We start from the raw sequence: 26228 nt of genomic DNA, 5'->3' as shown, positions 1-26228 counted from the left end.
GCTCCCAATGCTTTAAACCGTTTTTCAATACAACATCAGAATAGAGACATATTCGTATTTTTGAAAGACTGCGCAGGCAGCCCCGTTGGGACCCACTTGAAACGGCCACCGACCTAGCTCCTTTTAAAAGACATTTGGGGGGATTTCTTTGGTCATTTTCGATTAAACTTGACCCTAATACTCTTCGAAGCTCTCTTAACAATTCATAAGAGTTTTAAGGAGAAATACAAGTGTTTACCCAACTTGAACACCATAGGTTGATTCAAGAAGAGAATATCACTCCTAAAGTGTTGTGGTGTGATTGAGGGTTATTGTGAGCTACACCAGCTGGATATTTCAAATTTTATCTACTGACTAAGGTAAGTAACTCACATTCTTGGTTGTGCTTAAGGTTAATCATGTGTTGGTTGAATTGTTTGAGTGAAAATCTACAAGATAGTAATTGACATGACATAAGGAATTATTATCTTTTTTTGTGGGCTGTGTTGATGCTATATATATGGTTTGTTGTGGCTGGAAATTGTAAGAAATAATTTGATTATTTTATGTATGATGTTGTTAAGCTTATCTATGTGTTAATTAAGTTGATTAAAGAAGAAAACATGAAAAACAAGAGATTGACGATAAAGGTTAAGGTGCTAGGCGTGTGGACTGGTTTTTAAGATTATTTTTATGATGTTTTGGGCTGAAAATGATGTTATAGATGATTATTTTAGGCGTGTGGACTATAATAATGATGTTATAGATGTTTTAATAAGATTCATGGAAAAGGAATTGGATTCAAATTATATTTTGTTAATCGTAAATCGAGCTTGCTGCTCAAAATAGTTGTTGAAGTAATCGAAAAGATTATTGTGAATTGTATTGTCATTGTTTGGACTGTTTGGTGACTTTTAGTAACTTATGGGATGTAGTATAAACATGGAAGGTGATGTCCATTTTCTTGTAGAATATTATTGTCAAATTATGAGAGCTACAACGCTTATATGATAATGATAATGTCATTTTACTCATTGAGCTTAGTTGTCGATTGGAAAGAAGATTTCAAAGGTATGTTAAGGCTTAATCTTCCTCTCATGGCATGATCTATATGAACGAAACATAAATGAAATGCTCTAAGTAGCTAGAAACCTCCATATTGATTCATGATCAAATCGTATTGTCTCTAGAAAGTCTATTCTTATAATTTATAAGTTCTATAGAGTCATGTAAAAATAACAATGCCAGTCTCATAACGTTGTTCGAAGGTGTAACGACCTTATGTCACACTGATAAGTTCATGATGTCTCTGTATGGCTCTTGCACATGTGTATATATATACACACACACACATATATATACTATTGATGCCCATAGTGGCTTGATGGCATTATATACGCATATGTATGGTACGATGACGTTATAAACACACCCCTGATCAGGTGGATATTATGATGATGATGATGATGATGATGTCCACATAGGATTGACGATGCTATATGTGCGTGTATATATATATATATATATATATATATATATATATATATATATATATATATATTTGTGATGGCTCTATATGTGCGTATATACTGTATTCATGCATATCATGGCCCACAGTGGCAATACAGAGCCAATGTTGAGTTTCTTATTCCTCTATTACATTGGTGTCTTTTCCTTATGTTGTTATCTACCTTACATACTTGGTAATTTATTCGTACTGACGTCCTTTTTTCCCCGGGATGCTGTATTTCATACCCACAGGTCCCGATAGATAGGTTGCCAGTCCTTCTAGTAGGGTACCAGTTCAGCAAAAGGTATTGTTGAACTCCACTTGTTCCGGAGTTGCCTTTTTGAGTCAATATAATTATGTACATATGTGTATGGGTATGGCGGGGCCCTGTACCGACCTTATGATGTTTATGTCCTTCTTAGAGGCTTGTAAATATATCTCATGTGTATGGATATTTTGTTCGGCCTTGTAGGCCCATATATCTCATGTATATTATTTGGGGTCGTCCCTTATCGAATATTCTTCATGTTATATTCAGGATTGTCACATGACGAACTTCCGACCTACTTATGAATGTTAGTATGGTTATTGATGTATGTTGTGGTGGTGCCCAATAAGTAATGCCCGGATGCCTGGGTGCCCGTTGTGGCCCTCCGGTTTGGGTTGTGACAATTAAGATCTTTTTTGTTTTTATTTTTATTTCATCACTGTTATAAGACATGAATCCGATTCTCTAAGTGTTTTAATGTGTTTGCTTGCCTAGCAGTGGAGTTAGAAGCCCTCACGGCGTATGGTGAATTTTGGGTCATGACAACTTGGTATCAGAGCCTAGGTTACATAGGTCTCACGAGTCATGAGCTGGTCTAGTAAAGTCTTGTTGATCAGTACAGAGATGTCTGTACTTGTATCCAAGAGGCTATAAGATATTTAGGAAACTTCCCTTTCTTTCATTCTCTATTGTGTGATTTTGGTCTATCCTAGAATCTGTACCTGATATTTCTATTCTCTCAGAGATGGTGGGACTCGTGCATCAATCAGCAAGTAAGAGCCAGTCCTGTAGGCCCCGGAGATCTAGGGGCCATGGCCGGGGCAGGGCTAGAGCTTAGGACAAAGCTTAGATAGTTGCACCAACTAGAGGTGGAGCAAATGCTTCTACCTGCGGGCGTGCTAGGGCGATATCAGTTGAGCCCCAAATAGCTCCAAATGAGGATTAAGTACCATTTTAAGAGCCTCAAGCAAGGCCTGCTTAGATCCCAGATGGTTTCATTGCTAACCGCTGCTTCAGGAGACCCTGGCCCATATGTTGAGTTTAATTAAGGGCATGTTACAGGCAAGTGTGTTCTTTGTCGATCCAACTACTTCTCAGGCTAGGGAGGAGCTCAAAATCCATCCACTCGTACTCTAGAGTAGGTGGTTCTTGGATTGCAGACACCATGTATCGTACCAGTTGGAACACCATATTAGGTGGCTACAATTAGACCAGTGGTGAAGCCTGCTATGTCTGCTAAGGAGCAGAAGAGGATGAAGTGCTTCACAAGGTTGGCTCCTATTTTGATGGCGATCCCACAACTGATCCTTATGACTTCTTGGATTGGTGCCATGAGATTCTACGGAATCTGGGTATGGTGGAGTCTAACAGAGTTAACTTCACTACTTTTCAGTTGATAAGGCCATTCAAGAGGTGGTGGCAGGCTTATGAGCGAGGCAAGACCGTAATTTCATCTTCTCTCACTTGGAATTAGTTTTCTTGACTTTTCTTGAACTAGTACATCCCACTCACAATAAGGGATGAGTTGCAGGGCTGGTTTGAGCATCTTCATCAGGGCCGCATGTCAGTCACAGAGTATGAGATTGAGTTTACCGAGTTATCACAATATGTAGAGTTTCTGGTTCCCACTGAGACTGAGAAGGTGAGGAGATTCATTGAGGGGCTTACATATAGCATCAAGGTTTACATGGCTAGAGAGGTAGAGATACGACTACATTTCATCAGGTTTTTGAGATAACAGCCAAATTGGAGATGAGCGAGAGGGCCAAGAGGCCTCGTGGTACTAGTGGATTCAGTTGTGCCTTGTATGGAGGCAAGCATTATCATGGGAAGGGTTCACTCAGCAGGCTAGATTATTCAGTGCCTCAGCCCATTCGTGGTGCTTCAGATCAGTCATCTTTCAGTGCACTCCTAACATAAGTTCGTATCGTGCTCCTACTATTCATGGTGCTTCTAGAGAGTATTCAGGTCTTCTAAAATAGGCACAAAGTCAATTACCTTTTTTAGATTTTTGTTGTTTTGAGTGTGGGGAGTTCGAACATACCAGTAAAGATTGCCCTAGACATGTTAGAATTACAGCACAACAGAGTTTGCAGCCTATAGTGCCTACACCTGATGTTGCCCACGCACCCAATCAGCTAGAGGGGAGGACAGGCGAGTAGAGACCGTCCGTAGAATGACCCCACTAGTCGTTTTGCGATTTAGCATTTTGATCGGTGGTCTGAGGCCTTGAGTAGCTTCATATGATGTGTTACAACTTGCGTGTATGGTTGGTTTTGATGCTCGTAAAGTACAAGATTGATTTGATAGAGTGATTCTCAATTTGTAAACTTTAAATTGGAAGTTAACCAAGGTTTGACTTTTGAGTAAATGACATGGAAATAGGGATTGGATGGTTCCAATAGGTTCATATGGTGATTTTGGACTTGGGCGTACATTCAGATTTGAATTTGGATACTCCTAGAAGGTTTTGGGTCTATTTGCCAAAAGATGGCAATTTGAATGTTTGGAGAGTTTATAAGTTTGATTGGGGTTTGAAGTTGGTATTATTGGGGTCTAGTTGGTGTTCCTAGACCTTGGATAGCTTCATTTGGTTGATTGGAAATTGTATGTGAAGTTTGGTTGTGATCCGTAATGTGTAAGTGGGATTCAGACGCGTCTAGCATAGTTTGATGACTTGAAAGTTAGGAGAAGGATTTTGAACTTCGATTCATGGTTTTAATGACCTTTGTGGTTTCTTGAGAATTTGGATAAGTTTGGATAATGTATTTGGACCCTTTGATATGGTTGGATGAGTTCCTATGTGGCTCGAGTGAGTTCAGATTGGTTTTGAGTTGTTGCTGCTAAGTTGGGTTTTAGTGGTTCTGGTGCGTTGCAACTGCGATGGATGGTTGCAATTGCAACTATTGAATTTGCGAAGGAGGTTGTCGCATTTGCGAACTGGTCGTGTTGGGAGGACCTCACAATTGCTAGTATATGGGTCGCATTTGCGACAGTGTGCTTTTGAGTATGTCTTCGCATTTTTGAAGGTTTGGTGTCGCTTTTGCGATTGAGAGTTGGTGAGATTTCACATTTGCAATGTATTTGGTCGCAATTGAGACATGTCTTGGTCTGGCATGTTCACATTTGCGAGCCTGAGGTCGCTTTTGCGAGGGCCGCATTTTCGAGCCTCTAGTTGCAAATGTGACATCGACAGCTAGGTTATTATGTGGTTTCAGGATTTTCTGCTTATTCTCTCATATTTTGAACCCTACACTTGGAGATGGGCAATTTTGCTTGGAGATTTTCATACAAGACGTTGGGGTAAGTTATTTCTACTCATTTTTGGTATTATTTTAGGAATCTACATGAATTATTAACACCCAAAATATGGAATTTTGAGATGACATTTTGGGGGTTTTGTCTACACTTTAAGAGAGTACATTTGGGAATGTGAGTATTGATTTGGACTCGATTTTGGATTCTAACCACTTACTTGGACTCGACATGTTATGGGTTATTGAAATTTGGTATTTGTTCCAAATTTCGGGCACACGACCCCGAGTTGACATTTTGGAAATTCTTTAAAGATCAAATCTTAATGGGTTGGGGTCACTTCCTATAACATTGTTTGACTTCCTCAGATGATGTTTGGCTTCGATTTGCATCATTGGAGGTTTAGAACGAGATTTTACGCAATTTGAGGTTGAAGACTAGTTGTATGAGGTAAGTGTCTGCCTAGATTTAGTTGACAAAATTTTTCTTAATAGTTGATATTGTTTGTTATATGCAGGGGTAACATATATATGCGGTGATGAGTGTATACATATGTTCCATGGGTATTCATGCTCGGGGTAGATTTTAGACTACTTTATGCAATGTTTGGTTGTGTGTTCTGCTTGTTTTATGTTTTACTCAATTGATTGACTATGTGAGCACAATAAACCATGCTATGGTTAATGTTGAGGATAATGGTACCTTATTTTAAGCATGATGAACAATTCTTGAGATCATTGTTATACTTGCTTTGAACGTAGTCACATGAATATTATGAAGACACACTCGTACGTGTTATTCTTGTGTTATGTCTTAAATTTTTGTACGACCACTTGAGTTTTCTTACCTACGTTTAAGACTATGATATAGATTTTGATGCTTATTTGGGCTTGATGATTATTTGGATGAGGAATTTCATGTTGGGTCTTTGGTCATACGTACATATAGGAACTGACCTAAGCATAGCTCTCTCTCTCAAATACAAATGCCAAGAAAGGGATTCCTTGGATAAAGTGGAAAAATGCTAAAAAAATCCTTTCATTTCTCTTTGAAGGCCTTTGTCCTACTTATAGTATCAGTCCTCCAGCCTATACTTGTGTTTTTATTAACCAAGAACACATGCACTTTGTTGGCACTAAAAAAAAAGGTTATTCAATCCACTAGTGCAACTGAAGGTGCGCAGCCTCTTCTGAACCGGAACAAGAAAGAGCTCATAACCACTGCTTGTGAACAGCTCTCCTCAACTTAAGGCGCACCTACTCTTCGTGGAAATGCCATGTCAGGCGCACCTATCAGAATCGGAACAGACCAATTACCAGATCCACCTATCATCGCCGGCATAACCATAAAAAAGATCATTAAAAAAGCGTGAGCCGTTATTAAAACATTATAAAGTTGATGATTCCCACCAAGAATTTGATCGCCGGGTCGTGCTAATTCCATACGAATCAGTACTGAGAAGCATGTGCCCATGGGCATTTCTCGGTCTATGTACATATATGTTTATCTCTTATTTATATGCATACATTCCTGTATATGAGTCTCGGATATGGACTGAGACTATGGCACAAGGTTTCTGCCGGGCGGATATTGTGATATTGTGTTGATTTGGTACGAGGTCTTTGCTATTCGATTATTGTGATATGATATTATTATGGAATGAGATTCCAACTGTGACATGTGTGGATATGGGTCCATCCCCTAGGGTCTCCCTATCATGTTTCTCTCTTGATGGCGTACACATGGGTTGTGAGAAACCGATGATATAACGACCCGCCCGGTCGTTTTGAGCATTTGCATTTCGTTCAGCTATTTGAAGTCTTAAGCAGTATCATATAATGTATTATGACTTGTGTGAATCGTCGGTTTTGGTTTTCAGGTTATTCGGAATTGATTTGGAAGAATGAATTTCATGATTGAAGGTTTAAAGTTGAAAGAGTTGACCGAGATTGACTATTGTGTATTTGACTCCGGATCGGAGTTTTGATGGTTCCTTTAGGTCCGGATGGTGATTTTGGACTCAGGCGTATGCCCGTATTTGCATTTGGATATTTCTAGAAGGTTTTGGCACAAATTGACGAAAGTTGGAAATTTGAAGGTTTGGAATGTTCATAAGTTTGACTGAGAGTTGACTTTGAGGATATCTGATTCGGATTGTGGTTCCAGGAATTGGCATAGCCTCGTTATGTCATTTGGAACTTGTGTGCAAAATTTGAGTTCATTCCGAGTTGATTCGATAAGGTTCTGCATGAGTTTTGGAATTTGAAAGCTCAAAAGTTCATTAAGCTTGATTTGAGGTGCGATTCGTCATTTCGATGTTGTTATGCATGATTTGAGGCCTCGAATAGGTCCGTGTTAGGCTATGGGACTTGTTGGTATGTTCGGACGGGGTCCCGAGGGGCTTAGGTGTGTTTCTGATTGATTTTAGACCCTTTTTCTTCATGTTTTCATTGCTGGTTGTTGTTGGTTTTATGGTGCCTTGATTGTACTTCACGATCGTAAAGATGGGCATGCGATCGTGTAGAAGAAATGTGGAGCCGGGGCATTTTCTTCATCGCGGTCGCGATTGAATGTTGTATTCGCGTAGGGCTGTGATGGTTACTATTCACGTTCGCATGATTGGCTGCGATCGCATCGAGCAGAGACGAGAAACTGGGAGCCGGAATTTCTTCAACGCGTTCGCGTAAGATGGGATGCGTTCGCGAAGCTTAGTCGCCTGTTTGCTTCGCGTTCACATGGGTATTTTAGCGATTGCATAGCGTATTGTTGGAGGCAGTGTTATTGGTTCTTTGCGATAGCGAAAATTTTTCCGCGATCGCATAAGGTAATTCTAGGTAGTGCATTTTTCTTCTTCGCCGTCGCGATGGTATGTCCGCGATCACGATTCATTGATTCGTCCAGTGATTATAAAGTACTTCATTTTGGAGGTTTCAACCATTTTTGCATAATTGGAGCTATGGAGCTCGGATTGAGATGATTTCTTAAGCGATTTTCACCATATGGATTGGGGTAAGTTTTCTCTACTCAGTTTTGATTATTTTTCATGAATCTATCCTCGTTTTTGGCATTTAGTTGATGATTACAAAAGAGAAATTGAGGGTTTTTGTATAAAATTTCATAAAGTGAATTTTTGAGTTTTGAACATCGATTCGGAGTCGGATTTGAGTGAAACTAGTATGGTTGGACTCGTAATTGAATGGGTTGTCGGATTTTGTGAGCGTTGTGGGATTTCGAGGTACGAGCCTGAGTTTGACTTTTTGATTGACTTTGGGCTTTTGATTAAAGATTCGCCCTTTATGATTTGGAATTATTTATTAGGCATTAGTTGATATTCTTGAGTTGCTTTTAGCTAGTTTCGAGCCGTTCATAGGTTGATGCGTGCGGGATGGCATTTCTAGAGTATTGTGTGGCTTGCTCGGTATTGGATTTGGCTTGTTCGAGGTAAGTAACACTTCTAAACATGGTGCTGAGGGTATGAACCCCAAAATTACGTATTATATGTTTGGTGTTGATGTAACGCACATGCTAGGTGACGGCGTATGAGCGTGCACCATGTGAATTATCACTCGGTTGTTTCTGTGGTACTATGTAGTTATCTAATCTTGTCTACATGCTAGATTGAGCTGTGATCCATGTTAGAAACCACGTTTAGGCTATATGCTTATCCTGTTGGGACCTACTGAGGTCATTTCTGCTGTGGAGTTATTTGCTTAAATTGCAATAACATACTCAGTCATACTCATTCATTGCATATCATATCTCAGTCACTGTTATCATTTGTCTCATATCATATTATCATTGTTTGGGCCGATTGGCATGAGATTTGTGAGGCCGAGAGACTGGAGAGATTGATGACTCAGTAAGGCCGAGGGCCTGATTGTGAGGATGTTAATGGGATTGAGCTACACGCCGCAACATACTTTATTGATTTATGCCATGATTGGCTTATATTAGCGCTTGGGCAGGATCTGCCCGTTCGAAGTCTGCACACCCACAGTGAGCATAGGTACCTACTGAGTGCGAGTGTCAAGTGCAAGTGCCGAGTGATTGGGAGGACTGAGTGACTGTGAGGACTGAGTAATTGGGAGGATTGAGTGACGGGAAGGACTGAGTAAATTGATACTCTAAGAGTATGCATATGGTTTTATCACTGTGTTGCAGCATTCGATATGCACACTTGACATATACGCATAGAGATGCATTTTCCTCATGCTGTACGACATTGCGTCAGCCATGACTTCACATACACATTGACATGTAGGCATAGAGATGTACTTTCCTCATGCCATTTGATAATGAAACATCTTACTTGTTGTTGAAATGTTTTTGGAAAAATCATAGTTTTTAAGATTTACTCACATTTTGGTGATTTCAGTAAAAGATTTGAGTTTTCACTGTTATACTTGAAAAGCATGCCTATTTCCGGAACTGTGAACAACCTGAACATTTTATCTCTGGGTTATTTCTTGTACCACTTTTATTATATTGTTATGAGCTGTTGTTGGCTATTGGTGTTGGACCCTGACTTTCGTCCCAGCTCGTCACTACTTTCAATCTAAAGTTAGGTTTGTTACTTATTGAGTACATGTGGTTAGTTGTACTCATACTACACTTCTACACTTCTGCACCTTGTGGTCATTTTGAGCATTTGCATTCCGTTTAGCTATTTGAAGTCTTGAGTTGCATCGTATGATGTATTATGACTTGTCTGAATCGTCGATTTTGGTTTTCAGGTTATTCGGAATTGATTTGGAAGAATGAATTTCATGATTGAAGCTTTAAAGTTGGAAGAGTTGAACGAGCTTGACTTTTATGTATTTGACCCCGGATGGGAGTTTTGATGCTTCCGTTAGTTCCGTATGGTGATTTTGAACTCGGGCGTATGTCCAGATTTGCATTTGGATTTTTCTAGAAAGTTTCGGCAGTAATAGGCGAAAGTTAGAAATTTGAAGGTTTGGAATGTTTATCAGATTCGGATTATGGTTCCGGGAATTAGAATAGCTTCGTTATGTCATTTGGGACTTGTGTGCAAAATTTGAGTTCATTATGAGTTGATTCAGTAAGGTTCGACACGAGTTTTGGAAGTTGAAAGTTCAAAAGTTCATTAAGTTTGATTTGAGGTGCGATTCGTCAATTCGATGTTGTTATGCATGATTTGAGGCCTCAAATAGGTCCGTGTTAGGCTGTGAGACTTGTTGGTATTTTCGGACGAGGTCCTGAGGGGCTCGGGCGTATTTCAGAATGATTTCGGACCATTTTTCTTCATGTTTCCATTGCTGGTTGCTGCTGGTTTACTGGTGCCTCGATTGTCCGTTGCGATCGCGAAGATGGGCATGCGATCGCGTAGAGGAAATCTGGAGCTGGGGCTTTTTCTTCATCGAGGCCGTGATTGGATGGCTGCGTTCGTGTAAGGCTGTGTGGGTTACTGTTCATGTTCGCATAATGGGCACCGCGATCGCGTAAAGCGGAGATGAGAGACTGGGAGCTGGAATTTCTTCAACGCGTTCGCATAAGATGGGACGCGTTCCCGAAGCTTGGTGGCCTGTGTGCTTTGCGTTCGCATGGGTATTCTAGCGATCGCGTAGCGTATTGTTGGAGGCAGTGTTGTTTGTTCTTTGAGATAGCGAAGGTTGTTCCGCGATCGCATAGGGTAGTTCTGGACAGTGCATTTTTCTTCTTCGCGATCGTGATGGTATGTCCATGATCGCGATTTATTGATTCGTCCAGTGATTATAAATTACTCTATTTCGGAGGTGTCAGCCATTTTTGCATATTTGGAGCTATGGAGCTCGGATTGAGATGGATTTTGAAGCGATTTTCACTATATGGATTGGGGTAAGTGTTCTCTACTCGGTTTTGATTATATTTCATGAATCTATCCTCGTTTTTGGCATTTGGTTGATGATTGCAAAAGAAAAATTGTGGGGTTTTTGTCTAAAATTTCATAAAGTGAATTTTTGGGTTTTGAACATTGATTCAGAGTCGGATTTGAGTGAAACTAGTATGGTTAGACTCGTAATTTAATGGGTAGTCAGATTTTGTGAGTTTTGTCGAGTTCCGAGGTGCGGGCCTGGGTTTGACTTTTTGGTTGACTTTGGGCTTTTGATTAAAGATTCGACCTTTATCGTTTGGAATTATATTTTTTTAGGCATTAGTTGATGTTCTTGAGTTGTGTTTGGCTAGTTTTGAGCCGTTCGGAGGTTGATGCGTGTGGGATGACATTTCTAGAGTATTGTGTGGCTGCTCGATATTGGATTTGGCTTGTTCAAGGTAAGTAACACTTCTAATCTTGGTGTTGAGTGTATGAATCCCGAATATACGTGTTATATGTTTGGTGTTGAGGTGATGCACATGCTAGGTGATAGGCGTGTGGGCGTGCAACGTGTGCGTACTATGTAGTTGCCTAATCGTGTCTTTATCCATGAGATTTCTACGTGCTAGTGTAATTGACCTGTGATCCATGTTAGTAACCATATTTAGGCTATATGCTTATCCTGTTGGGACACACTGAGGTCATTTCTGCTGTTGAGTTATTTGCTTAAATTGCAATAACATACTCAGTCATACTCATTCATTGCATATCATATCTCAGTCTCTGTTATCATTTGTCTCACATCATATTATCATTATTTGGGCCGATTGGCATGCGATTTGTGAGGCCGAGAGACTGGAGATATTGATGACTGAGTGAGGCCGAGGGCCTGATTGGGAGGATGTTTATGGGATCGAGATGCATGCCGCAATAGACTTTATTGATTTATGCCATGATTGGCTTATATTAGCGCTTGGGCTGGATCTGCCCCTCTGGAGTCTGCACACCCACAGTGAGTGCAAGTACCTACTAAGTGCGAGTGTCGAGTGTGAGTGCCGAGAGTGAGTGCTGAGTGATTGGGAGGACTAAGTGACTGTGAAGACTGTGTGACTGTGAGGACTGAGTGATTGGGAGGATTGAGTGACAGGGAGGACTGAGTTAATTGATACTCTGAGAGTATGCATATAGTTTTATCACTGTGTTGCATTGCATTCGACATGCACACTTGATATACATGCATAAAGATGTATTTTCCTCATGGTGTACGGTATTGTGTCATTCATAACTTCACATACACATTGACATGTAGGCATAAAGATGTACTTTCCTCATGCCATTTGATAATGAAACATCTTACCGTGAATATTTTTGGGAAAAATCACAATTTTTAAGATTTACTCACATTTTGGTGATTTCAGTAAAAGATTTGAGTTTTCATTGTTATATTTGAAAATCATACCTATTTCCGAAACAGTGAACGAGCTGAGCATTTTATCTTTGAGTTATTTCTTGTACCACTTTTATTATATTTTTATGAGCTGTTATTGGCTATTGGTGTTGGCCTCTGACCTTTGTCCCAGCTCATCACTACTTTCAACCTAAAGTTAGGTTTGCTACTTATTGAGTACATAGGGTCGATTGTACTCATACTATACTTCTGCACCTTGCATGCAGATTTGGATGCTGATGTTGTTGTGTATGGTGGGAGCTGGCATTGAAGATGTACCTGCGACCCGATCATAGTTGCCTCTTGTTCTTGGTAGCTTTAGAATTACTAATCTGTTCATGTATATTTTGAATATATGATGTATTTATTTCATTCCAGCTTAAAAACTCTAAATTTTAGAAGCTCATGATTTGTACTACCAGTCCTTGGGAATTCTTTGTATAGAAGTACAACTATATTATCATTACAATTTCTTAGTAAATCCCAATGAATAGGATTATTGTTTCGAATTGGCTTACATAGTAGGTTGGGTTTGGTGCCATCATGACTAGTTGGATTTTGGGTCGTGACAAGTTGGTACCAGAGCTTTAGGTTCATAGGTTCTATGATTCATGAGCAAGTGTCTAGTAGAGTCTTGCAGATCGGTATGATTACGTCCATACCTATCTTCGAGAGGCTACAAGGGTTTTAGGATAAACTTCCCATCTTTCTTTCCTTATCGTGCGACATTGATTCAGCTTGAAGCCTATCTCTTTGAATTCCTTCCACTCACTCGTATGCACATGTGAGTGCTTGGTATCAGTTGTACATCTATGGCTTGTGGAATTCCATGGATGAGGTGCGAGATATGTTTTCTGTGTTTTGGTGATGGGCTAGTTTGAAGGACTTGAGGCTGGGTTTGGACCGCAGCTTAGGCTCAGTAGTTTCAGTTGGGTAAGCATATACTTTTGGACTTCTATGTACAGTGGTGTCCCTATGAGTGGAATTTATGGCTCGATGAGTGGTTGGATGACTAAATGATGAGTATGATGTGACTGTGGGCTGTGTTCAGATGGTTTGAATGTGACGTGTAGTCTCGAGTTATGAGTGTGTTAAAGGATCTTTCATGTTGTTTAATTATGGGATGAATTAGATTCTCATGTCTTATTGATGAGTTCAGACTCAGGAAGATTAAGTGATTGTGTAGTAGTTGTGGCTGTGAAAGGGTATAGAGAGATGTCAGTTTGAGGCTAAACATATGGGTTATAACCTGCGGGGTAAGCTACGTATGTGTGATCCTTATGATGTTGTGAGGAGGGTTTCTTTTCTACTAGTGGGTTATAGGTATTGTGATTTGAGTTTGGATTGGTTGAGAAAGTTGACCTGACTGTCAGGAGGATAAATGAGAGCTTAGCAGATGATTTGAGGTACTATATGGTTTGTGTTATAAGAGCTTATAAAGGATATAGTTGAATCTCACTGCGGTATGGTCTCGCCCCCCAGGTACGGGGCGTGATGTTACATCCCGCATTTTCGTACATTAAAGTTTCGTCGTAAGTTAATCGACGTAAGTTCGGGAATGAGATTATTTTGGGATTATAAGTAGTACGCTACTTCAAACAAGTGATAAGTAAATTCGTGAAGGTGAGAGGGTAAGCGAATCGAAGGAAGTGAGTTTCGTCGAAGTTTGACATTTTTGGATAAATACGGTCCAAGATATAATACCCGGTTATTTATGGATTAGTGCCATACAAGGTACCACATGACCATGATAGTGAGGTGTATAAGGTATGCTAAAAGTGAGTAATATTTTAAGTAATTTGAGATAATTCTTAATTATGTGGACAATTGGATTACTTAATGATTTTGGTGGGAAGATTAGCTAAGAAATTAAAGTCCTTGGGATAAAGATTTAGGACACTTTAACGTGGCAGCCTTGCCTTAGGGAAATGGTGACTATTAAGTTCACATAAAAGGTGTCAATATTTGGAAAAGTCTTTGGCCAAGTAACCCTTATCAAATGGGGCCCACACCACTATTATAAGGAACCTTTCATGGGTGCTATGGAATATTCATGATACAATCCTTTAACAATTCAATCCTTTGTCTATGAACTGAGCTTAAATCTTTCTTTTAACTTATACCGGAATCTTCTACGACTGTATGATTGACAACATATATGCTGCATGTATAAAACTCTGAACTCTTAAGTGCGTTCATAACTTAACTAACTCTGGATCATTAATCGAATAATTCTTTTCGTCTATTCTCAGCTTTCTTTAAACGTAAGCCATTATTTTTCCTGGTTTTTCTTCCCCCTTGTTGCGTGCATACCTAGCTTATCTTAGTTCCCACGCATGCCGAAGTTTTCGTGCAACTCATATGTTCTCGAATATTACTTTTGATTTTACTTCCCTTTCATTAGCCACGGTAGGTGACACTTTCTTGTGGAGTGCATACAATGTTGTAGTGAGACTGCTTTTACATGACCATTTCTCCTTCGAGTTACCATGTTTAGGTTGAAGCCTTCTTCCTTATTTCCTCAGCTAGTCTTTCATTGTAGTACTTAGGGAGGACCTTCTGACTCTTGTAAAGCTGTGAGCTTATTACATCATATACTCGATAGAATTTTTGATGTTCTTCCTCGCCTATAATTATCGGTAGTTACTTATCTCCACGCCCTTGTGCTTGTAGGGTTGCTTCTGAACTAATATTTTGACTGTCTTCCCAATGGAATTCTCTTTTATTCCCCTAATACTCATACGGTACCTTTAACTTCCTCAACTCCTATATAAATATATCTCAAGTATTACAATGTCATAACTGCGAGGCTGAATTTACTATATTGGCTTTTACTATGTTTATCTTGCACAATCTGCTAATTTGTCTACAACCTCTTGTCTAGCCATAACTAGGATCTTCCTGAATTAACTACTAACTACTCGTTGGCACATTCTCGTATCAATATTACACGTAATCTTTCTTGGGTTATTTCCTTTGTCTTAACTTACCTTTCGCGCTGGCTCCTTATCTATCAATAACATCCCGGGCAGGAACCCTTATTTCCTTTCCTTGACGTCGTGCTTGCATAATATTCTAGAATCGTAACATATCTGTAGGATTTGAGTAAGTTCAATCTCATCCCTTTCTTATTTTTATCGCATTCTTCCTTTACCATTCCATAATTACTAGAACCACTTAATTCCGACTTAATGCCACATCACTCCATATTCCCTCCTTTAGGGGAGTACTAAGAGTTGAAGCCACGACGATCTACCTATAGATGTTTTACCTTTTCATCTTTGGCACCCTTACTCGCCTTGCGGTAATCCTTTTGTACCAAGGATAAAAACATTCCTTACTCGCGAGGGTGACACTTAGTGTAACTGGCACATACAGTCCCTTAAGCTTAACTTTGCTTACATTGCTTGCTTTAGGGAAGCATTTTCCTGAATGACCATTCTTTGAATTTCTCATGAATCTTCTTCTGTTGTCCATTCTATTATCGCCGGAATGAAATCTGAAATTCTCATGATGCCGACCATTATCAAATCACTCAGTCCCTAATTCATATTTAGTTTATCTTGTTCACTAGACCATACTGATTTCTATTATTCTAGGGTCTAACGTTTCCTTCTGGTAGTCGCGTTAGAGTCACGAACTTATTTCTCGAAATGAGGATATGACTTTATGGCCTATACTCCTTTATTGTCTCAAGGCCTGTCACCTTTTGTCTTTTCCTTCCCTTGTCTATAGGCTCTGTAATACTGTCATTTTTTTGGTTTACCGTTGTCATCCATGTACCACATTTTACTCATAATGCTTCATTAACTCTTTTCTTATTTCCCTGCTAACATCTTTGTCTATCACTTTATTTTGAATACTCCAACAAGACATTCTTTTGCTTTTAGCTCCCCTTGCTCCATCCCCTGGATCTTCGGGTTGCCTAACATTCTCACTTTACTAGGGACGAGAGCCATAATAAGGTAATACTTATCCCTTCTAAGATTCCAGTGCCTGTGTTTGTAGTACTCATATCTTCCTGTACTATTTTAGAGTGCACCATCTGGGTGTCTCACAAGGAGATCTATTAGCACATTTGTAATATCCTTCGGAAATGTTAACTAACGTAACCAATACACCCACCATTTTGGGTTACTCTAACTCCATCTAAATCCTGATATCTCGTCCTTCTCTTAAACTATATATTGTTAGCTCCCATTGGGCATAAGTGAGATGGGTGTGACCAATTGTACATACCTCTGTTACTGTTGAAGGTAATTCAAAATGCTTACATTTCTCTTCCTGACTTGTAGATAATGATCATCTTCACTAACGGGGTACCTCATACCCTTCTTCATCTTGCTTCTTTTACTTGTTAAAATTTGTATTTATCTTCTGAATCTCTCATTGTCTTTCACCATAGGGGTGGATAGATATTCTTGCCTTAAGGCTCCTTATCAAGAAACTTACACCTTTCAGTACACACATGGTCTGCTAAAGACCTCACATTTACTCATCGTAAGTATCATACACAAATCGAGTTCCTCTGACTCAGCACTTCCACAACTATATCTCTTACCAACCATCTTTTTGGATGTAGGTATCATCTTATTACGAATAAAATAGAATTTAGGAGTCTAAATTCTTACAAGTGAGCTCTACCACACGATCTAGAGTAAGAAGAAAGAGTGACAATCCTAAATGCCCTGTAGCCTCCTGCTTATAAGTGTGGTGCACAACACACCCATAAACAAGACTCTACTAGACACGGCTTGTGGACTCCCTAGGACAGAACCGCTCTGATACCACTTTTATCACGACCCAAACCTATGGGCCGCAACGGCACCCGGTGCCTCACCTATCCTTGCATACCAACTTGCGACTAAGGGACTCTGAACGTATAATGTCATACTTTGGCCATGGGCCACATTGCAAGACAATTTGCGAATGTTGACTAAACATAAATATCAAGCTGGGATGACAAGGCCGTCATAACTACTACAACTAGCAAACCAACAAAATATACATACAAGGTTTACAAGCCCAACATACTGCACTAACTGACATGATATGTCTATAAGCCTCTACTGATGGATGTACTGTGATCGGAACAAGGCCTCGACCTATCCATAACATATATATACATATATACACAAGATGTGCATAAAATGCTAGACCCGAAAACTCTGAAGGATGTGGAGCTTACCGATCAAGCTAAACTCGGGCAACACCTACTGAGGAGGTCTACCCGTTTATCTGTCTGAACCTGCACACATGAAATGCAGCGACCCCGGCAAAAGGGACGTTAGTATAAAATAATGTACCGAGTATGTAAGGCAATAGAATAACTGAAAGCTGAAAATGAACTGATAATATAATAACTGAAAGTAACTGGGAGTCAAAGATAATATGAAGATATGCTTACCTGCTGATACTGATTCAACTCTCTCAATATAGTAAGTAAAATAGTTGTCCAGCCCTATAAGGCTCGGTATATATATAACTACTCTGCCGTAGTAGGCTCTCTCATAGGCGCTCGGCCATACTAGGCTCTGTATCTTGGCCAACTGGGCTCGCTCATAGGTGCTTGACCACAGCAGGCTCGGTATATAACTTACCATCTGATCAAAGGTTGTCCAATAGGGGCCTGCCCATCGATTATAGCTCGATGGTAGTGAAAATACTATAATACTGTATATATAGACTCTCTGCTCTCTTGACTGGAAGAAGACAATACTCAATTGAATATGAAGTCCCGATAAGGGAGAATACTGTAACTTAGGAGACTAGGATAATGTATATAAATTCTGGAGTATGAACTTCTCTTTATGCCTCGTTATCAAACATATGTAATTATGAGATCATGCAAAAATGAAGGAAAGGTTTAGCCTTAACATACCTGCGTCGATTATCTTGACAATCCCTATAACACACGTCAATTGCGACAAATCATGTAACGACGGATCGAAGTAGGGAGATATTCATATAATATTCTTGAGAAAGATTGTACTGTATTCTCTTAGAATTGCATCTTACGCTGCTATTACATAATATCGTATGAATTTGCTGAAATAGATCCGTTATTATTGTTGAAGATCTCATCATTTACCCATTTTTGAAGCCTTTCTCCATTTGAAACTTAAGGAAATTTTCATGTAAAAATCAAACTAATGTTCAAAGAAATTTATGTTTGCCATGGCAGATCCATATGATCTCTTTCCTCAAATGAATGAAGGAATTTGAAAGGTTCCTTATTATAGTGGTGTGGGCCCCACTTGATAAGGGTTACTTGGCCAAAGACTTTTTCAAATATTGACACCTTTTATGTGAACTTAATATTCACCATTTCCCTAAGGCAAGGCTGCCACGTTAAAGTGTCCTTAATCTTTATCCCAAGGACTTTAATTTCTTAGCTAATCTTCCCACCAAAATCATTAAGTAATCCAATTATCCACATAATTAAGAATTATCTTAAGTTACTTAAAATACTACTCAATTTTAGCATACCTTATACACCTCACTATCATGGTCATGTGGTACCTTGTATGGTACTAATCCATAAATAACGAGTATTATATCTTGGACCGTATTTATCAAAAAATGTCAAACTTCGACGAAACTCACTTCCTTCGATTCGCTTACCCTCTTACCTTCATGAATTTACTTATCACTTGTTTGAAGTAGCGTACTACTTATGATCCCAAAATAATCTCATTCCCGAACTTACGTCGATTAACTTACGATGAAACTTTATGGTACGAAAATGCGGGACGTAACAGGTATTATAGCAGTAATAGATATGGGCATTGTGAGTTATCAAGTGTTTTGATCTATGTCTTTGTTCTAAGTGGGGGAGTCTGCTATCGGCTATTTGATTGCGTGGTTATGTGTTGTATTGGTTTCGGTCTGAAGCATACTTATGGATCAGTTATGAGGATTTGTATATGGCTAGAATCTGAGATTTACATTGGATGGTATCGAGACTCGCGGTATTTCTATATCATTATGGATTCTACATTTCAGTATCAGGAAGGTGAAGGAAATGACTTTAGATTCATGAAAGGTCTCTTTAGAGTGGGACTCTCTGTTGTGGTACTTTTGGGGTGCAAAAGAGGGAATACAATGGCTTATGGGCTTTACGGCGATGTGGTTTTATGCTAGGATCTCTTGTGGTGAGCTTTGGGTAAGGATTGTAGTGTTATGAAAAGGAGAAGTGTCAACTTGAGGGTAATTCGAAAGGAACTCAGAGAAAATAGGACAACTTGGTAGGATGTGGTGAGTCTCTAGACGTGTTTTGTTATAATACTCTTCGGTTTGGCAACCTGCGTGGCTTGGTTGAGTTAGAGAGATTTAGTTCTGATGGCTTGGTTATGTGCAAATGAGTTTTGAAGAGTTCTCTATGGTTTCTACCACGGTTTGAGATGGATATTTCCTACCGACGTGATGAGCATGTTGCGTATTGTGATTTTCTCCTGGATGGGATCAAGTGGAAAGTTTCTGACTGATCTGGTATGTATAATGCTGGTTACTCAGAGTTGATTATGAGATTCACATGCTTTTCATATGATGTCATTGATCTGATGAGTGGTTATGAGTTTCTGCATGTTTCTTTCATCATCGGTAGTGTACAAAGGTTTTGAACTAGGTTTTATTTGATATGAGTTTTACTACCAGTATCGAGTTTTTTTGAGCAGTTACTGTGATCGGGAATTATTGATACGAGTATGCGAGTTGTGTTGTATATCATGTGATTACATCTTGTATTATGGTTATGGCTTGTTACAGCCTTTTCGGACTCATACAATGTGTAGATGCAAGATTCGGGTCTTGTAAAGAATTTCGGATGTTAGAAATTGGGTTCTAAGGCTTACAAACTAAAGTTAAAGTAATGATCTTCAGTTATGATGTGTTGTCAGGATTACATGGATTGGGGTAACGTGGGATCACCCCGAGGTATGTGCATGGTAAGGCTACACGACGATTTGATGGCTTTGGAATGACCCTTGGCACGTTCGTAGACGGACATATGTTTAAGTGGGGGAGAATGTAATGACCCGTCTGGTCATTTTGAGCATTTGCATTCCGTTCAACTATTTGAAGTCTAGCAGCATCCTATGATGTATTATGACTTGTGTGAATCGTCAGTTTGGGTTTTCAGATTATTCGGAATTGATTTGAAAGAATGAAAATCATGGTTGAAGCTTTAAAGTTGGAAGAGTTGACCGAGCTTGACTTTTGTATATTTGACCCCAGATCAGAGTTTTGATGGTTTCGTTAGGTCCAGATGGTGATTTTGGACTCAGGCGTATGCCCGAATTTGCATTTGGATATTTTGAGAAGGTTTCGACACTAATTGGCGAAAGTTGGAAGTTTGAAGGTTTGGAATGTACATAAATTTGACCGAGAGTTGACTTTGAGGATATCAAATTCGTATTGTGGTTCCGGGAATTGGAATAGCTTCGTTATGTCACTTGGGACTTGTATGCAATATTTGAGTTTATTCCGAGTTGATTCGATAAGGTTCGGCACGAGGTTTAGAAGTTGAAAGTTCAAAAGTTTATTAAGTTTGATTTGAGGTGCGATTCATCATTTTGATGTTGTTATGCGTGCTTGGGGGGCTGGAATAGGTCCGTGTTAGGCTATGAGACTTTTTGGTATGTTCGGACGGGGGCCCGAGGGGCTCGGGCGTGTTCCGGATTGATTTCAGACCATTTTTCTTCATGTTTACATTGCTGGTTGCTGCTGGTTTTTTGGTGCCTCGATTGTCTGTTGTGATTGCGAAGATGGGCATGCGATCACATAGAGGAAATCTGGAGCTGGGGCTTTTTCTTCATCGGGGCCGTGATTGGATGGCTGCGTTCGCGTAAGGCTGTGTGGGTTACTATTCATGTTCGCATAATGGGCACCGCAATCGCGTAAAGCAGAGATGAGAAACTGGGAGCTGGAATTTCTTCTACGCGTTCGCATAAGATGGGACGCATTCCTGAAGCTTGGTGGCCTGAGTGCTTCGTGTTCGCATGGGTATTCTAGCAATCGCGTAGCGTATTATTGGAGGCAGTGTTGTTTGTTCTTTGCGATAGCGAAGGTTGTTCCGCGATTGCATAGGGTTGTTCTGGGCAGTGCATTTTTCTTCTTCACGATCGTGATGGTATGTCCATGATCGCGATTTATTGATTCGTCCAGTGATTATAAAGTACTATATTTTGGAGGTGTCAGCCATTTTTGCATATTTGGAGCTATGGAGCTCGGATTAAGACGATCTTTGAAGCGGTTTTCACCATATGGATTAGGGTAAGTGTTCTCTACTCAGTTTTGATTATATTTCATGAATCTATCCTCGTTTTTGGCATTTGGTTGATGATTGCAAAAGCAAAATTGGAGGTTTTTGTCTAAAATTTCATAAAGTGAATTTTTGAGTTTTGAACATCGATTCGGAGTCGGATTTTAGTGAAACTAGTATGGTTGGACTCGTAGTTAAATGGGTTGTCGGATTTTGTGAGTTTTTTGGGTTCCGAGGTGCGTGCCCGTGTTTGACTTTTTGGTTGACTTTGAGCTTTTGATTAAAGATTCGACCTTTATCATTTGGAATTATTTTTAGGCATTAGTTGATGTTCTTGAGTTGCGTCTGGCTATTATTGAGTCGTTCGGAGGTTGATGCGTGCGGGATGGCATTTCTAGAGTATTGTGTGGCTTGCTCGGTGTCTGATTTGGCTTGTTCGAGTTAAGTAAAACTTCTAATCTTGGTGCTGAGGGTATTAACCCCGAATATACGTGTTATATGTTTGGTGTTGAGGTGACGCACATGCTAGGTGACGGGCATGTGGGCGTGCATCATGTGAATTATGGCTCGGTTATTTCTGTGGTACTGTGTAGTATCCTAATCTTGTGTTTATCCATGAGATTTCTACGTGCTAGTGTAATACAATTGTGATCCATGTTAGAAACCATGTTAAGGCTATATGCTTATCCTGTTGGGACCCACTGAGGTCATTTCTGCTGTTGAGTTATTTGCTTAAATTGCAATTACATACTCAATCATACTTATTCATTGCATGTCATATATCAGTCTCTGTTATCATTTGTCTCACATCATATTATCATTGTTTGCGCCGATTGGCATGAGATTTGTGAGACCGAAAGACTGGAGATATTGATGACTAAGTGAGGCCGAGGGCATGGTTGTGAGGATGTTTATGGAATCGGGCTGCATGCCGTAATAGGATTTATTAATTTATGCCATGATTGGATTATATTAGAGCTTGGGTAGGATCTGCCCCTCCAGAGTCTGCACACCCACAATGAGCGCAGGTACCTACTGAGTGCGAGTGCCGAGAGCGAGTGCCAAGTGATATGGAGGACTGAGTGACTGTGAGGACTGAGTGATTGTGAGGACTGGGTGATTGGGAGGATTGAGTGACGAGGAGGACTGAGTGAATTGATACTCTGAGAGTATGCATATGGTTTTATCACTGTGTTGCATTGCATTCGACATGTACACTTGACATACATGCATAGAGATGCATTTTCCTCATGCTGTACGGTATTGCATCACTCATGACTTCACATACACATTGACATGTAGGCATAGAGATGTAATTTCCTCATTCCATTTGATAATGAAACATCTTACATGTTGAATGTTTTTGGAAAAAATTACAATTTTTAAGATTTACTCACATTTTGGTGATTTGAGTAAAAGATTTAAGTTTTCACTATTATACTTGAAAAGCATGCCTATTTCCAGAACCGTGAACGAGTTGAGTATTTTATCTCTGAGTTATTTCTTGTACCACTTTTATTATATTGTTATGAGCTGTTGTTGGCTATTGGTGTTGGACTCTGACCTTTGTCCCAGCTCATCACTGTCACGCCCCGAATCTGGGGGGTGAGACCGGCACCAGATGCCTCACCTATCCTTGCGTACTAACTTGCGACTAAGAGACTCTAAACATATAATGTCATACTTTGGCCATGTTCCACATTGCAAGACAATTGCGAATGCTGACTAAACAATAGTATCATACTGGGCCGACAAGTCCGTCATAAGTACTATAGCTGGTAAACCAACACAATATACATAAACAGCCTACAAGTCCAAAATACTACACTAACTGACAGGATATGTCTACAAGCCTTTATTGATGGATATACTGTGATCGGAACAGGACCCCGACCTACTCATATCATATATATATATATATATACATAAGATGGACATAAAGATTTAGACCCGGTAACACCGAAGGGCATGGAGCTTACCGATCAAGCTGAACTCGGGCAATACCTAATTAGGAGGTCTACCCATCTGCCTATCTGAACCTGCACGCATGAAATGCAGCGCCCCCAGAAAAGGGATGTCAGTAAAAAATAATGTACCGAGTATGTAAGGCAATATACTGAAAGCTAAAACTGAACTGATAATATAATAACTGAAAGTAACTGGGAGTCAAAGATAATCTGAAGTTATGCTCACCTGCGGATACTGACTCAACTCTCTCAATATAGTAAGTAAAATAGTTATCCGACCTTATAAAGCTCGGTATATATAACTCCTCTGCCATAGTAGGCTCGCTCATATGCACTCGACCATACTAGGCTCTATATCTCGGCTATGCTGGGCTCGTTCATAGGCGCTCGGCCACAGTACGCTCGGTATATAGCTTACCATCTGATCAGAGGTTACCCAATAGGGTCCTGCCCATCGATTATAGCTCGATGTTAATGAAAATACTGTAATACTATATATATATGCTCTCTGCTCTCTTGACTGGAAGAAGACAATACTCAATTGAATATTAAGTCATGATAAGGAGAATACTGTAGTTTATGAGACTAGGATAATGTATATAAATTCGGGAGTATGAACTTCTCTTTATGCCTCGTTATCAAACACGTGTAATTATGAGATCTTGCCAAAATGAAGGAAGGGCTTAGCCTTAACATACCTGAGCCGGTTCTCTTGACAATTCCTCTAATACACGTCAATTGCAACAATATGTAATCGGCAAGATCAGAATAGGGAAGAATCCGTATGATATTCTTGAGAAGGATTGCACCATACTCCCTTAAAATTTCAACACCTCACGTTGCTAAGATGCTAAGAGATCTTGTTTTGAATTTTGTTTCAAGAACATTACGTTATTAAGATGCAAACTTTTTATTTTAATTTGCTGAAGCCTTCATCTCTCACGTTATAGAGACATCAACATCTCACTTACTAACTTAGGAAGATCAGTCATGGAGCTCCCCCTCCTTCGACAAGAACTATAGCCAATTTCTAAGTCGATCAGTGACACTATCCTTCCAAATGTACCGCAACCAAATCTGATAGCACCTATTCTAGGTCCAACAACCTCATCTCATAAAATACAGCCACTCCACTGACATGCCACACCAATACAACCTCAAGCCAAAAGCCGTGCAATCCGTGCACCATTACGCAACAATTCAAATGCACCTAAAAATGGAAAATGACTCAAATGAGAGAAACATTCCGCAGGCTCAGTAAGTACCACCATAACGCAATGCTAAAACCCCATCACACATGGTAGAACCAAAACACATGAATCTATCACAAAGGATCATATCCCACCATAACCCAGCTGCAATACGTGACCCATCCAAACACCGATCCGAATGACATACCTCGAGCCCCAATGCTCAAATTCAACAACCATAAGTAATTCGACACCAAGTACATAAGTGCATGACCAATACCATGGAGAAGAAAATAAAAAAATACATCACAATTCGGAAAAGACTATAACCAAGGCGCAATCAACCATTCCACACCCCAATCAACATCTCGCTCGAATTTTGCTATAAGGCCAAAACAGAACCGCACCATGTGTGCATATAACCAACGAATCACAACCCCTCGTAGCATGGAAGAGTAACACATAGAACATATCAGGTAAGAATAAAATCAATTCTAACTGAATGGCACATCCCTCAACAATAGCAGTACGGAGTAAACAAATTTGACCCGGTGTAGAATACACATCCTCCTTGGGCCTACCAATGGGCCCCCAAACCAACTCCGATCATACCCAAATGGATAAATAGCCCTCCAAAAGTCCACAATGATCTAATGATAACATGTACCACCATCTAGCTAACTTTTCCCACATCTTCACAATTCGCAACCACGAAATAATCCGCTTCTGGGAACTCCCAATCTCTTATAATTTTGTGGGTTGTGGGCCCCACTTATGCATGACTTGTCCACCAATAATTCCTCCAATTTTGCCACCTTTCAATCTGACTTAAGAGTCACTTAAATGATCATATGTTGCTGCCACGTTGGGGCTTCTTAAGCTTATCCACTCATTTTCTTAATTAACTAGTTAATTCTCCACTAATCCAATAATTACCATATTATTCACATAATTAAGAATTATCTCAAATTACTTTAACATACTACTCACTTTTAACACAATTTGTATACCTTACTATTATGGTCATGTGGTACCTTGTATGGTACTAGTCCATAAATGCTGGGTATTATAGCTCGGACCGTATTTTATCCCAAATTGTCAAATTTCAATGAAAATTATTTTTTTCGATTTGCTTACCCTCTCACCTTCACGAATTTACTTATCCCTTGTTTGAAATAACATAATACTTATAATCCCAAAATAATCTCATTCCCGAGCTTACGTCGATTAACTTACGATGAAGCTTTAACGTACAAACAAATACGGGATGTATCATCTCATTTTGGAGCTTTCATCAATATATTTATGGCGTACTTTCAAGTACAAAAAATATGGGGTGTAACATTATTCCCCCCTTTGGAACATTCGTCCTCGAATGTTGACTGATGTACTTATCATTCTCATAACCCATAGCTCTTGCGAATACTTTAATATTCTCCTTGCCATTTAGGCAATTGTTCTTTGAATAAATCCAAAGGCCAAGGCATTCCCTCCTTTAGTCCTCTTTGTCATACCACGACTTTCCTACAGCTCTTAGC

The 26228-nt window shown here is 39.7% G+C and overlaps 1 long non-coding RNA gene across 7 annotated transcripts in view; it reads right to left on the bottom strand.

The window, feature by feature from the left end:
- Positions 1–26228, bottom strand: part of LOC104115270 (uncharacterized) — a 66871-nt gene that overhangs the window by 27865 nt on the left and 12778 nt on the right. For all 7 annotated transcript variants that reach the window (XR_011412586.1, XR_011412584.1, XR_011412587.1 and 4 more), the window contains exons 3-4: positions 23513–23572; positions 17460–17519 (exon numbers count right to left, since the gene is read on the bottom strand). This is a non-coding gene — a long non-coding RNA (uncharacterized lncRNA). The remainder of the gene's footprint in view (positions 1–17459; positions 17520–23512; positions 23573–26228) is intronic.

This window comes from Nicotiana tomentosiformis, chromosome 12 (genome assembly GCF_000390325.3).
Source record: "Nicotiana tomentosiformis chromosome 12, ASM39032v3, whole genome shotgun sequence".
Lineage (NCBI taxonomy): Eukaryota > Viridiplantae > Streptophyta > Magnoliopsida > Solanales > Solanaceae > Nicotiana > Nicotiana tomentosiformis.
Note: the sequence above shows the minus strand (reverse complement) of the source record. Positions and strands in the feature narration are given on the sequence as shown.